Source organism: Solanum pennellii, chromosome 6 (assembly GCF_001406875.1).
Source record: "Solanum pennellii chromosome 6, SPENNV200".
In the NCBI taxonomy this organism is placed as follows: domain Eukaryota; kingdom Viridiplantae; phylum Streptophyta; class Magnoliopsida; order Solanales; family Solanaceae; genus Solanum; species Solanum pennellii.
The window spans coordinates 15,270,790-15,282,568 of NC_028642.1; the positions used below are offsets into that span (position 1 = coordinate 15,270,790).

At 34.0% G+C, this 11,779-nt stretch overlaps 1 pseudogene; it reads right to left on the bottom strand.

Annotated features, from left to right (window-relative positions):
• Positions 1 to 2,458: 2,458 nt before the first annotated feature.
• Positions 2,459 to 3,510, bottom strand: LOC107022607 (annotated as a pseudogene).
• Between the last annotated feature and the right edge of the window lie 8,269 nt (positions 3,511 to 11,779).

Consider the following 11,779-nt stretch of genomic DNA (forward strand, 5'->3'; position numbering starts at 1 on the left):
TTCAATGGATTTTGGAGATAAAAGTTGGATGAATCTCCGAAGATCCACCAATGAATATATTCATGGAGTTAATGATTTTCTTGATAAAGCATTTGAACGAGCTTCCCAAGGAAATGAAATATTGTGTCCTTGTAAGAAGTGCTTTAATCGTAATTGGCATTGCCGAAATATGGTAGAGGATCATTTGATTTGCCATGGATTTGTTCATGGATACACCAAATGGGTTTTTCATGGTGAAGGATTTTCCTCAAGAAATACGCCACATCCAACCGATGAAGAAGAAACTTCTAACATGCATGACGACATTGATAGATTACTTCATGATACTTTTAGAAATATTGTAGATGATCAGAGAGATGAAGGAGTGAGGGAGGGGCCACATGAATATGCAAAGAGATTTTTTAAATTAGTGGAGGAAGGGAAAGAAGAGTTGTATCCAGGGTGTAAGAATTTTTCTAAGTTGAGTTTTACCATCCGGCTATACTTGTTTAAATGCATTCACAAGTTGACTGATGTGGCCTTTTCAGATTTATTGGACTTGATAAGAGAGGCATTTCCATTTGCTCAGATACCCGACTCGTTTTACAAGGCAAAAAAGGTCATAAAAGATTTGGGTCTTCATTATGAGAAAATACATGCTTGCACTAATGATTGCATATTATTTTGGAATGACAATGCAAAGTTAGATAATTGCTCTGTGTGTGGAGCTTCAAGATGGAAGAATGTTCGGAATGACTTAAATAATAAGGTTACGAAAATCCCAGTGAAGGTTTTAAGGTACTTTCCTTTAAAGCCTAGGCTTCAGAGGATATTCATGTGTTCTGAAACATCTGTAGCTATGAGATGGCATGATACTGAACGACTTAAAGATGGAAATTTAAGACATCCTGCAGATGGTGAAGCTTGGAAGGATTTTGATTCATTGCATCCTAACTTTGCTAATGATGCTCGTAATGTTAGATTGGGTCTTTCAAGTGATGGTTTCAATCCATTCAGAACTATGAGCATTTCCCATAGCACATGGCCAGTTATGTTGATGAACTATAATTTATCTCCATGGACTTGCATGAAGTCGGAGAATATTATGTTATCAATGATTATTCCAGGTCCATCGTCTCCGGGAAATGATATAGATGTATACTTGCAACCACTGATTGCGGAGTTGAAGGAACTATGGGAAGTGGGAGTTGAAACATATGATGCTGTAACTAATCAAACATTTCTAATGCATGCAGCTTTATTGTGGACAATTAGTGATTTTCCAGCTCTAGCAATGCTTTCTGGATGGAGCACCAAGGGGAGATGGGCATGCCCCACTTGTAACCATAATACTTGTTCCCAATATCTCAAACATAGTCGCAAGATGTGTTACTTGGGTCATCGGACGTTTTTACCTCCTGATCATCCATTCAGAAGAGATAAAAGATCATTTAATGGTAAAGAGGAGCATAAAGTTGCACCTACTCCATTATCAGGTGCACAAATTCTTGAAGAGCTTCGTGAATTCAATAATGTATTTGGAAAGAACAAAAAGAAAAGAAAACGAAAGAATGATGGTCCATGGAAGAAAAAATCCATATTTTTTGAGTTGCCGTATTGGGCAACAAACAAATTGAGGCACAATCTTGATGTGATGCACATAGAGAAGAATATTTGTGACAGTGTGCTTGGGACTTTATTGGATATACTTGGAAAGTCCAAAGATCATATAAGTTCTCGCTATGACTTGTATGAAATGGGGATACGTAAAGAGCTTCAACCTCTAAAAGATTGTGATACAGGAAATATCCATCTAGCTAAAGCTTGTTTCTCTATGACACCAGATGAGAAAAAGTTATTTTGCACCGTCTTAAAAGATGCCAAATTACCAAAAGGGTGTGCTTCTAATATATCAAGTCGTGTGCAAATTGAAGAGATGAAAGTATCAGGATACAAAAGTCACGATGCTCATTTCATAATGCATTACTTGCTCCAGGTTGCAGTCAGAAAAGTGTTACCCAAGAATGTAGCTATGGTCTTGATTAGATTGGGGAATTATTTTAGAGCCACATGTAGCAAGGTTATAAGAAGAAGCGATCTTGATAAGATGAAAGCAGAAATCATAGATATTGAATGTGAGCTTGAAAAGATTTTTCCTCCATCTTTTTTTGATATAATGACACATTTATCTATCCATTTAGTAGATGAAATTAAGCTTGGAGGCCCAACTCATTTGCGTTGGATGTATTCTATAGAGAGAACTATGTGTGACTTCAAGGGGCTTGTTCGTAATCGAAAAAATCCTGAAGGATCAATAGTAGAAGGTTTTTCAGCTGTAGATTGTTTGAACTTTATTTCCATATACCTACCTAATACGGTGAAGACAAAATTAAGTAGGTGTGATTGGTACTTGCTATAGGATTAGAATGGAATAGTACGCTATTGATCTAAGGAAGTTGGGGAAAAGTTAGGCAGTGGGTCAAGAAGCAGTAAAAAATGTAGCCTGCTCCTCTTCCCCTTGAATTCTTGAAGCACTAGAAATTATTCCTGTGAAACCATCATTGGAAAATCCATATGAAAGGGTCTCAAGTTGTGTGCTTAATGGATCACTCATTAGAGGGAAGAAACTGGACTGAAGGGGTTCCCTGTGAGAAAACACCTGATTTGACTTAAAACTGATGGGAAATGATTAACTGAAGTGGTGGTGAAGAAGCTGCCTTGATGATGATTACCAGAGGATAGGATTGTGTCATCTTGTAAAGACTGGAAATTGAGAAAATGCCCATGTGGGTAGCTCTGGAGATCACTTAAAAATGGAATCTTTAAACCATCAGATGATGAAAACAAGTTTGGGATGTCATAATTCACCTCTTGCTGTTTGTCTTGAACTCCACATTCAGAATTGGGAACACCTCTGTTTTCTTGGCTAAATTCTGGACTCTGTTCTTGATCAAATGAATACTGCATTTTTTTGGGATTTAGTTTAGTAGAGTGAAAATTATTAGGGAACTCACCAAGAGCATCAATTGCAGCTTTAGCTTCTTTAATCAGCCAATCAATAGCCTTACTTGGACGGTCATACCCAAGCCTATCTTGCACATCATAGAACTGAATTGCAGTGTTTGGTGAAAGCCTAACTCGTCGATCCTTCGGACCTTTTGCAGTTGAAACCTTACTGTGTCTGTCTTTCCTTCCCGGTGGCTCGAATAATTCGGCCTCCATGGCCTTCTATAACATCTGTTTTAGCTCTCTGTGGCTTCATTCTTCTTGTCCCTTTGTTCAATTCTTGTTCGCTTACTATGAAATTAGCCCATTTTTCTGGCTTTTTGCAGAGTGACTGTGGCATCTGCTGGTTTTGGTAGTGACTTTGAAGGTTTCCAATGTCATTTTCTTGAAAAACTTCCTCTTCCTCCTCCTCTTCTTCTTCTGATCCATCTTCTTCATCTGATACTTGAAACTGATGATTCATTGGAGGATTCAGATTGGAAGTAATCTATTCTCTCTTCCACCTTTTATCTTTTTAGTGTTGGAAACTTGATTGGCATGTACTTGATTTCCAAGTTTTAGGGTTGAACAATTCTAAAAGCTAATGCCTGCAGGTTGTAACTACATGTATACTTGTTAATTTCCAAGATTTGAGGTTTCCTAAATTATTTATATTTTTTTCTGATTGTATGTAGGTGACGAAATCGAAGAAGGCAATGAAAGCAATAGTGAAGACTTGACATAGGAGCTGAAGTTTATATTGATGTAAACTTTATTGATGTTCTAGAAATCATATATTTTTGAAGATTGAAAATTCTATGGCATGTGTTTCACCTTTTTTGAATGCTATAAAATGATTTGTACATTTTGCTTTAATTGATATTAGAATCACGGATCTTGAATTCTAATTAAGGTAAGGAACATTTATTCTCGTTAACGATTTATGTGTATTTTTATGTTATAAAATTTATTCTCATGGATGATTTAGTATATAGCAGGTATATATAGCTTACTAATATTGCATTAGAATTGTTGCAAATAGCAGGTAATAACCGTTGCAATAGGCATTAAGCAACAGTTCTACAATTGTTTAAAAGTGTTGCAATATCCCTATAACAACCGTCGCAATTGAGTGAAATGGTGTGTTGAATCGAAAAAAACTGTAGCCATAGCCTTAACAGAACTGATGCATAAACCTCTATTACGACGGTTAAAAACTGTACCAATACATACATAACCGTTGGCAATTAATTCAAATGATAACCGTGGCAATAGGTCAACGTATGGCTACGGTTATATGAACTGTCGCACAGAACCGTAGCAACAGCTCTATTGCTACGCGATCTGTTGTAGCGGTTGGTGTAACCGTAGCCTTAGACCTATGGCTACGGTAGTAACGTAAATTGCAACGATAGGTGAACCGTGGCAGTAGACCAAATTTCTAGTAGTGTACATATAGTGTACTAGATTGTAATTAGCTAATTTGGGTTGAATAAGAAATTGAGTTTAGTTTTCAATGTTAAGCCATAAATTGTTACTAGATTTTGAGGAATTAATTAAGGTTAATAATTGTGGGATTTACGTAGTTATTATATGATACAAGCATAAATCATTATTATATGTTAGTGGGTAAGTGGTTGAATTTTTCTTTTAAATTTGATCGAGGGATGTGTAACATATTGATGGGCAAGTATAGCTCTCGTGTTAGTTAATTAATAATTATTGCTTACAAAGTTTAGCTTCTCCATGATTTCCAGTCCAAATATATAATATAATAAATTATATAAGAGACACTGCTAGGTAATAGAATTTTTTTTATACGGGGTAATATGTATATCCGGGTTTTGGAAGTTTAGTTCTTCATTAATGGCTTAAAATCGAAGTAGCTTGTTTTTTTTTTATTATTATCGTATTATAAATCAAGTTTTGTTATATTATGGGATTGGTAATTATTGGTTAATTGTATTATATTATTTGGAGGATTTAACATTTAACTCTAGGATTGAATTTAAGAAATATGAGACTTACAATCAATTGGCATTAAGAGTAAGAACTTGATTGTAGATTTGGGTAAGTTTTTAGGTATAAGCTAGACATATAATAAGATAAGTGTCTACTTACTTGTTTACTTACTAATAATGACTATTTGATAGATTTTGAATGTTCTGAAGCTCTACGCAAGAGAATTGTGAAATCTTAAGGATTCGCGACACGTGTTGGACGTTCAAGGTATTTTAAGACTTTCAGACTTGTTGAAGGACATTTCCTAATTAAAGACTAAAACGAAATAGACAATGGGTAAGCGTGAAAGATGGGGGTCCCGTGCCAATGGTGTGACGAGTATTGGTACGAGTATCGGTGTTATAAAGGGAAAGTTATTACTATAGAATATGGATTGTAATTTGAGAATGCCAAAGCATATGGGCATTAGTTGATATATTATTGACTTGAATTCCTTGTGCGGTTGTGTGGTCTTAATTACACCCGTATAGTTGTGATAATTGAGGTGGTTATGTATTATGTCGATATTTGATTGATTGAGATGCATCATCATTCCCTTATTTGAAATAATATTGTGCACATAGATTGAAATGAGATTGAGTATAAGTTGGGCATGTGGAGATCATCCGTGTTGGGGATATGGTGAGATGTTAAGATTGTAATTTGGGCACGTGGAGACTGTCTGTGCGAAAATTGTTTTATATTATGATAGTGAGTTGAGATCGTCCGCACAGACACGTGGAGATTGTCCGTGTTGGTATATGGACCTCGCGAGTCCCCCATGGTTCATGAACTCTAGATGTATTTACGAGGAGTATCATATATATACGATTGAGAGAGTACTGAGTATTCTGAGACATATCATTTCATGGTATCATATTGCATTGCATCTCATGATACCCTTCATTCTTGATGATTATGTATTTTATTAGTGGTTGGAAGTTACTTGATGGTTGATTACCTCTAATTGATGAAACTTGACTGGTAAGTGTAATATAGACTTGTATAATTACATAATTGATTTTTCTTATATAAACTCCCGTCACTACTTCTTTGTTGTCGGTCAATGAGATTTACTGGGTACACGTGGTTTCGTACTCATACTACACTTGCTGCACTCTTTTGTGGTGCAAATTGAATTTCAAATTCGGGCACGTTCTTGGAGCTTGAATATGAGTTTGGATTAACTTTGAGTTGTGGTGCGTTGCTTGGGATATTTTATGGCACACACCTTCAATCTACCTCTATTTATTAGGTTATTTTGGTATTATGATAGGATATTTCTTATGTTTAGATTTTCATATTAGTTTGGACTTGTATCTTATTGTAGAAGCTCTTGTACTTATGACACTAAATCTTAGGGTGGTATTTCTATTTTTTCGCATTTATTTTTTAAGACTAGTATGTTAGATATTAGTTTGCTACTTACCCTTTCACATTTAAGCTGAATTGGTAAACTTATTGGGTCAGCTTACCTATCGGTTGGGAACATAGGTGCCATCACGACTTGTGATTTTGGGTCGTGACAATATGTGTTCTTCTATTGATGCTATTTAGGTGATCATGTTAGACTATAATGATGTCTTTATGTGTATAGTCTTCGGGTTGATGCGGGGTTATTCCTACTTAACTATATGAGTCTATTATGGTCATATTGATGATGATATTGTAGTGTACAGGATGACTTAAAGATGATAATGCTTATTTTATGTGCTTCTTGAATGACATGTATATGTGTTAAAATGAAGTATGTTGTGTCCTTTCTTGGTTGACTTGTGTCCCTTACTTGATGCATGTATGAATGTGAATATGAGATGTCTTGACTTAGGATGCTAAAGCCTCTTAGTCTTGTATGTATGAATGACATGAGACCTTAAATGATGTTAACAGAGTCCTTTATGTGAAACCTTGAACCTAGTGGTAAGGTTATGAATGTTGAAGTCGAAAGTCGTAATAGTATCCTTCATATAAAGGAATGGTGGACTTATGGTTGATTGGATGGAACGACATCATATCATCCTTAGGAAAGTCATTATGAGCTTGTTGTCGTCATTCTCAGGTTACCCTAGGGGACCTCTTTGGTAGGGTAAATGTGATTGGGTTATGAACTTGATATGGAACCCCTTTATATGAACCTTTAATGTAAATTACTCTATGAGAACAAAGGCTAGCACCAAGTGAGTATAGTAAGGGAAATAGTTCTAGTTAAAGGGTGAGACTAGAGTACAAAGTACGCCTTCTTAAAGACATAAAGTGACACCTCAAGTTGTCCCGAATTTTTAAAAGGACACCTTAACTATGCGGGCGTCCTATTACCCCCTAAACAATTCCGATAATATATTATTACATCATTTTTCGACCAATACCATATTTTAAAGAGCAAGTGGTTATCACACACCAATCATTGTGTGACACATGTTAATTGAATTTGAAATATATATTTTTTTTTTAATTTTAAGTTTTCATATTTCTCTCTCTTACTTTTTGACTTATTTTAATTTTAATTTCACTTTAAATTCTTTATTCTTTCACCCCTACTTTCAAGTTACCCCTCCCTTCATTTTCTTTTTTTCTTCTTCTTCACCTCCCACCCTCACCTCACCCCACCCCTACGTCAAGTTAAGCCCCTCCATTTTTTTTCTTCTTCTTCTTCGGTCAAATTTCTTTTTTTTTTTTTAAATTATACTATTTTCTAGTTTTTGTGATATTGATAACAAAACTAATTATTTTTTAAAGAAAATTAATATTTTGAAGGTATCATCAATTAATTTTTCTCATTTCATATAACTTCAAAACTAGAAATGATAATTTTGTAAGAATCAAAATTCTCCGAAAAGTGAAAAAATTTAAGTGAAATTTGGATTTTAAAAAGTAAATAATACCTACTAATCATCTTGAAATCTAGTGGATTATCAAATTTTTCGAAATGTAATAAAATATTTAGATATAATTTTAAAGTTGAAGAGAGTTAAACTAATATTAGTAAAAAAAGGAGGTGGAGTTGTGATAAAAAGGACATTGAAAGTGAAAAGTTACCATGAAAATGACAACGAATTTTTGAAGAAGGAAGAAAGAAAAAAGAAAATTAATAAAGAGAAAAAGTTATAAAAACAAGAAAAACAAGAAAATATATTTTATAGCAATATACTTGTAAAAATAAAATTATATTCATTTTTTAGTTTGGTCACGTTCTTTAAGAGGGTGCATACACTCTCCATGCCAGGTGGATAAAAAATGATGTAATAATATCAATTCAGGATTGTTTAGGAGGGTAATAGGACATTTGCATAGTTTAAGTGTTTTTTTGAAAATTTAGGATTACTTCAGGTGTCACTTTATGTCTTTTCTCTATTTCTTAGCCAAGTGCCTACATGAGATGTGTTCAAGTTCTACCATTGGCAAGTAGAACACCCTCATCGGAGTAGGATAGAACTCGAAATTCCATGCTTTTCTACCATGGTCTATGTTGGTTATTGTCTATTCTCATCACAAGGGATACCTACTAGAATTAGAGAAGTTCTATGAAGTTTAGGTGGTGGTATGGGACGCTATCTAGACATTGCGCAATAGATTTTGAAGGTGTTAGTTAGAGTCCCTAGGTCTTGTCCAAGACCATTACTTGAATGTTCTTATGTAATGAATGAGTCTTAAATGAACTAATGAATGTAATGACTTAAGTTAAGAAAACATGTTAAATGAAGAAGTACTTATCTAGAGTATTTAAGGGTTGTCTGGTTAAGGTGTGAAGGGGGCATAGGAATGATAACTTCATCTCTTACCTAGATAAGTCTTAAGAATGACTTTGTTAGGGAAGTTGGTTGACTATGTAGACATGATCCAAACTTAGGTAGTGTCAAGGATTATTTAGGTAATCTTGAAAAGTCAATCATGGACGTTATCTTCTTGATTTACTTAAGTAAGTCTTTTGATAACCTTTGTAGGGGAGAATGTCATATCATATGTACACTAATGTATTAAGTGAGAATGATTCTATCTTAGGTTGTCTATAGGATCTCTTAAGTGTGTGTGTAAGGGATTGTATGGGCGGTCGCTTCACAACTCACTCACGTGAACCCTAGAATCACCTTCGGTAGGAGGATCTCATGTTTATGTGCTTGGTGTGTATCTCATTATAGGTGGTCTTAAGGATCATTTAGGTGTGCCTAGAGAGGGTGTATGAGCGGTATCTCTTTGTCATACTTAAGTGAGTCTTATGATAGCTTTTAGTGAGAGGATTGGATGCTAGGAAGTACTCTATGTGAAGTTGATAGGCTTCACTGTAATAGTGAACTTGCTTACTGTAATGTTTTCCTAAAAATGTGAATAATTGCTTAAATGATTCTTATGTGCTTTTGAGTTGTTAAACATTGTTCTTATGCTTATAGTATGTTGTTTTAGTCAAAATTCATGAAAAAAATATTATTTAGTAAATGTCCCTTTTTCATGATTTTTGCATGGCTTCCATACTTAGTGCATCTAATGTGCTAACCCCTTCTTTTCCCTTTTTGACTTAAGTGTAGGAAATTGGAAGTCTTGATATGCCATGGAGGATGGATAGATTTCTAAGTGTTGAAGATGAAGTATTGGTGAGTCCTCATCGATTCGAGGACAATATCCACATGTTCCTTTATGTCTTAGTATTTATTTTATGACTTATATGGGATTAGTCCCAAGTGATGTATACTCCAAAGTTTAGATGGTTCAATGAGATGTTTTAAAGGTTTAATGTTTTAGATGAAAGTCTTCCGCTTGTGTAATGATTATGAAAAAGTTCTTTGTGTGTGAAGAAAGTTTTAAATTCTTACTCATTTTAGAATGTTTATTATGCAATGAATGATACGAGTGACTTTGATGAGACTTCTTGAAGTCTCATTTGCCGTGTGGCAAGACAAGGATGCTCTAACTTCTAGGATGTACTTGCGGGTCGTTACACTGACACTTCTCTATGACCTCCACCTAAATTAATCTTTTTCATTTCTTTTAAAAAGAATTTCATTTTAATATTAATTGCAAAATGTAAAAACAAAAAGTTCCTCTTAAAATCTCTTAATTACACCTCTTAAATATACTTTTGCTTCCCTCCCATATAGTGTATTACTTAATTATTATTATTGTATTGTTGGAGTTCTTACTTTTCAAAATAATATAATATAAATGTTGATATAAAGTATAGAAAATCTACTAAATTGCATGTTTTATAGTTTGAGTATTAATTTTATTTAACATTCATGTTAGAGATTGTTCAAATTCTATTGAATTTTGAGATTCTCAACTCTGTAAAATACACCTTGAGGTTTTGAGAAAAGAAGAATAGAGAACATAAAAAATATAGTAGTTTAAAAATGTGAGAGAACTCCTCCATTAAAAATTAACAAGTTATTCAAGTAGTAGAGAGTACGTGTAGAAAATTCTAATGGATATGAAACATTGAAACCTCCAGGAAAGCAATAGTTGCATGTGATAAGATGTGTTGGCCAAAACCAAGTGGAAGAATGAATTTTCTTGATATATATACACGGGACAAAGCAGTAATTGGTAAGTTATTATGGAACTTTTGCCAGAAAAAAGACGTAGTCTATATACTTATAATGGGAAAACAAGTGTCTGGAACATACATGCTAAACGAGATTCTTGGGTGGTACAGAGGATATTTAAGACTACAAAACATTTACAAGAGGCAGGGTTCACTGAGGATGACATAAGTAATATGACACAGTACAACATTAGTAAAGTGTATTGGCAGATGAGAAGTACAAACAAGAAGGTAGAGTGGAGATCACTAGAGTGTACAAACTTTGGAGCTCCTAAGTAGTTATTCATCATGTATCTGGCAATGTAAGGAAGGCTTGCAACAAAAGAGATATTGGAAAAATGAGGGATAATGCAAGTACAAACCTGTCCCTTTTGTCAGCTAATGAATGAAGATCATGATCATATTTTCTTCCAGTGTGCATATGCAGCAGATGTGTGGAGGAGTATACTCCATTTGCAAGGAATAAAAATAAAAACAATGAACTGGACTAAATGAGATAGAATGATCAATAAAATACATAAAAGGAAGAAGCAACAGGACCCTTGTGTATGGAATGACAATGACAAACACAGTATATCATATATAGTTAGAGCGCAATGCCACGATATTTCAAGAAAAGCATCAAACAGTAGGTTCTATGATCAGACTTATAGTTCATGAAATTCTTGAAAGATATAAGATATCGTAGAATAGCTTCTACATTACACAATTTAAATACTTATCCATAGAAATATTTAGCAAATATGAGAATCTGGTTTAGCAAGGATGGAGCTTACGTTGTCAGTACCGGCTAATTTTTTGTTTTATTATATTTTACTTACCAAAAAAATATATATATGATGAGAAACAGTGGAACGGTTTAGAAGATGTAGGATTCTAGTTAATTAATTCGATATAATTAATTAAGAATGTTTAACTTAAAAATGACACGTGTACATATTAATTACTTTTTAAAATTATGTTTATCTTCTTCAATTGTCTTCTAGTGGGTGTGCGCATTCTTTATGTCACGTCATAATTTATGGTGTATTTATTCTATTTTAAATAAATTTAGGGGTAATATGACTCTAGTCAAGTTTAAAGATGTATTTAGTATGAAGGAAAATATTTTTTTGTCCAATTTTCTCATATTTGATTGGGTTAAATTTTTTGAAAAATATTTTCCAAATCAACGTATTTTCCTCAAATTCAAGCAAAAATGACTTCAATTCAAAACTTAAAGAAAACATTTTCTAAAATCATCTTTCAATCCTCCCCTCCTCCTCCCCCCCCAATCCCCAA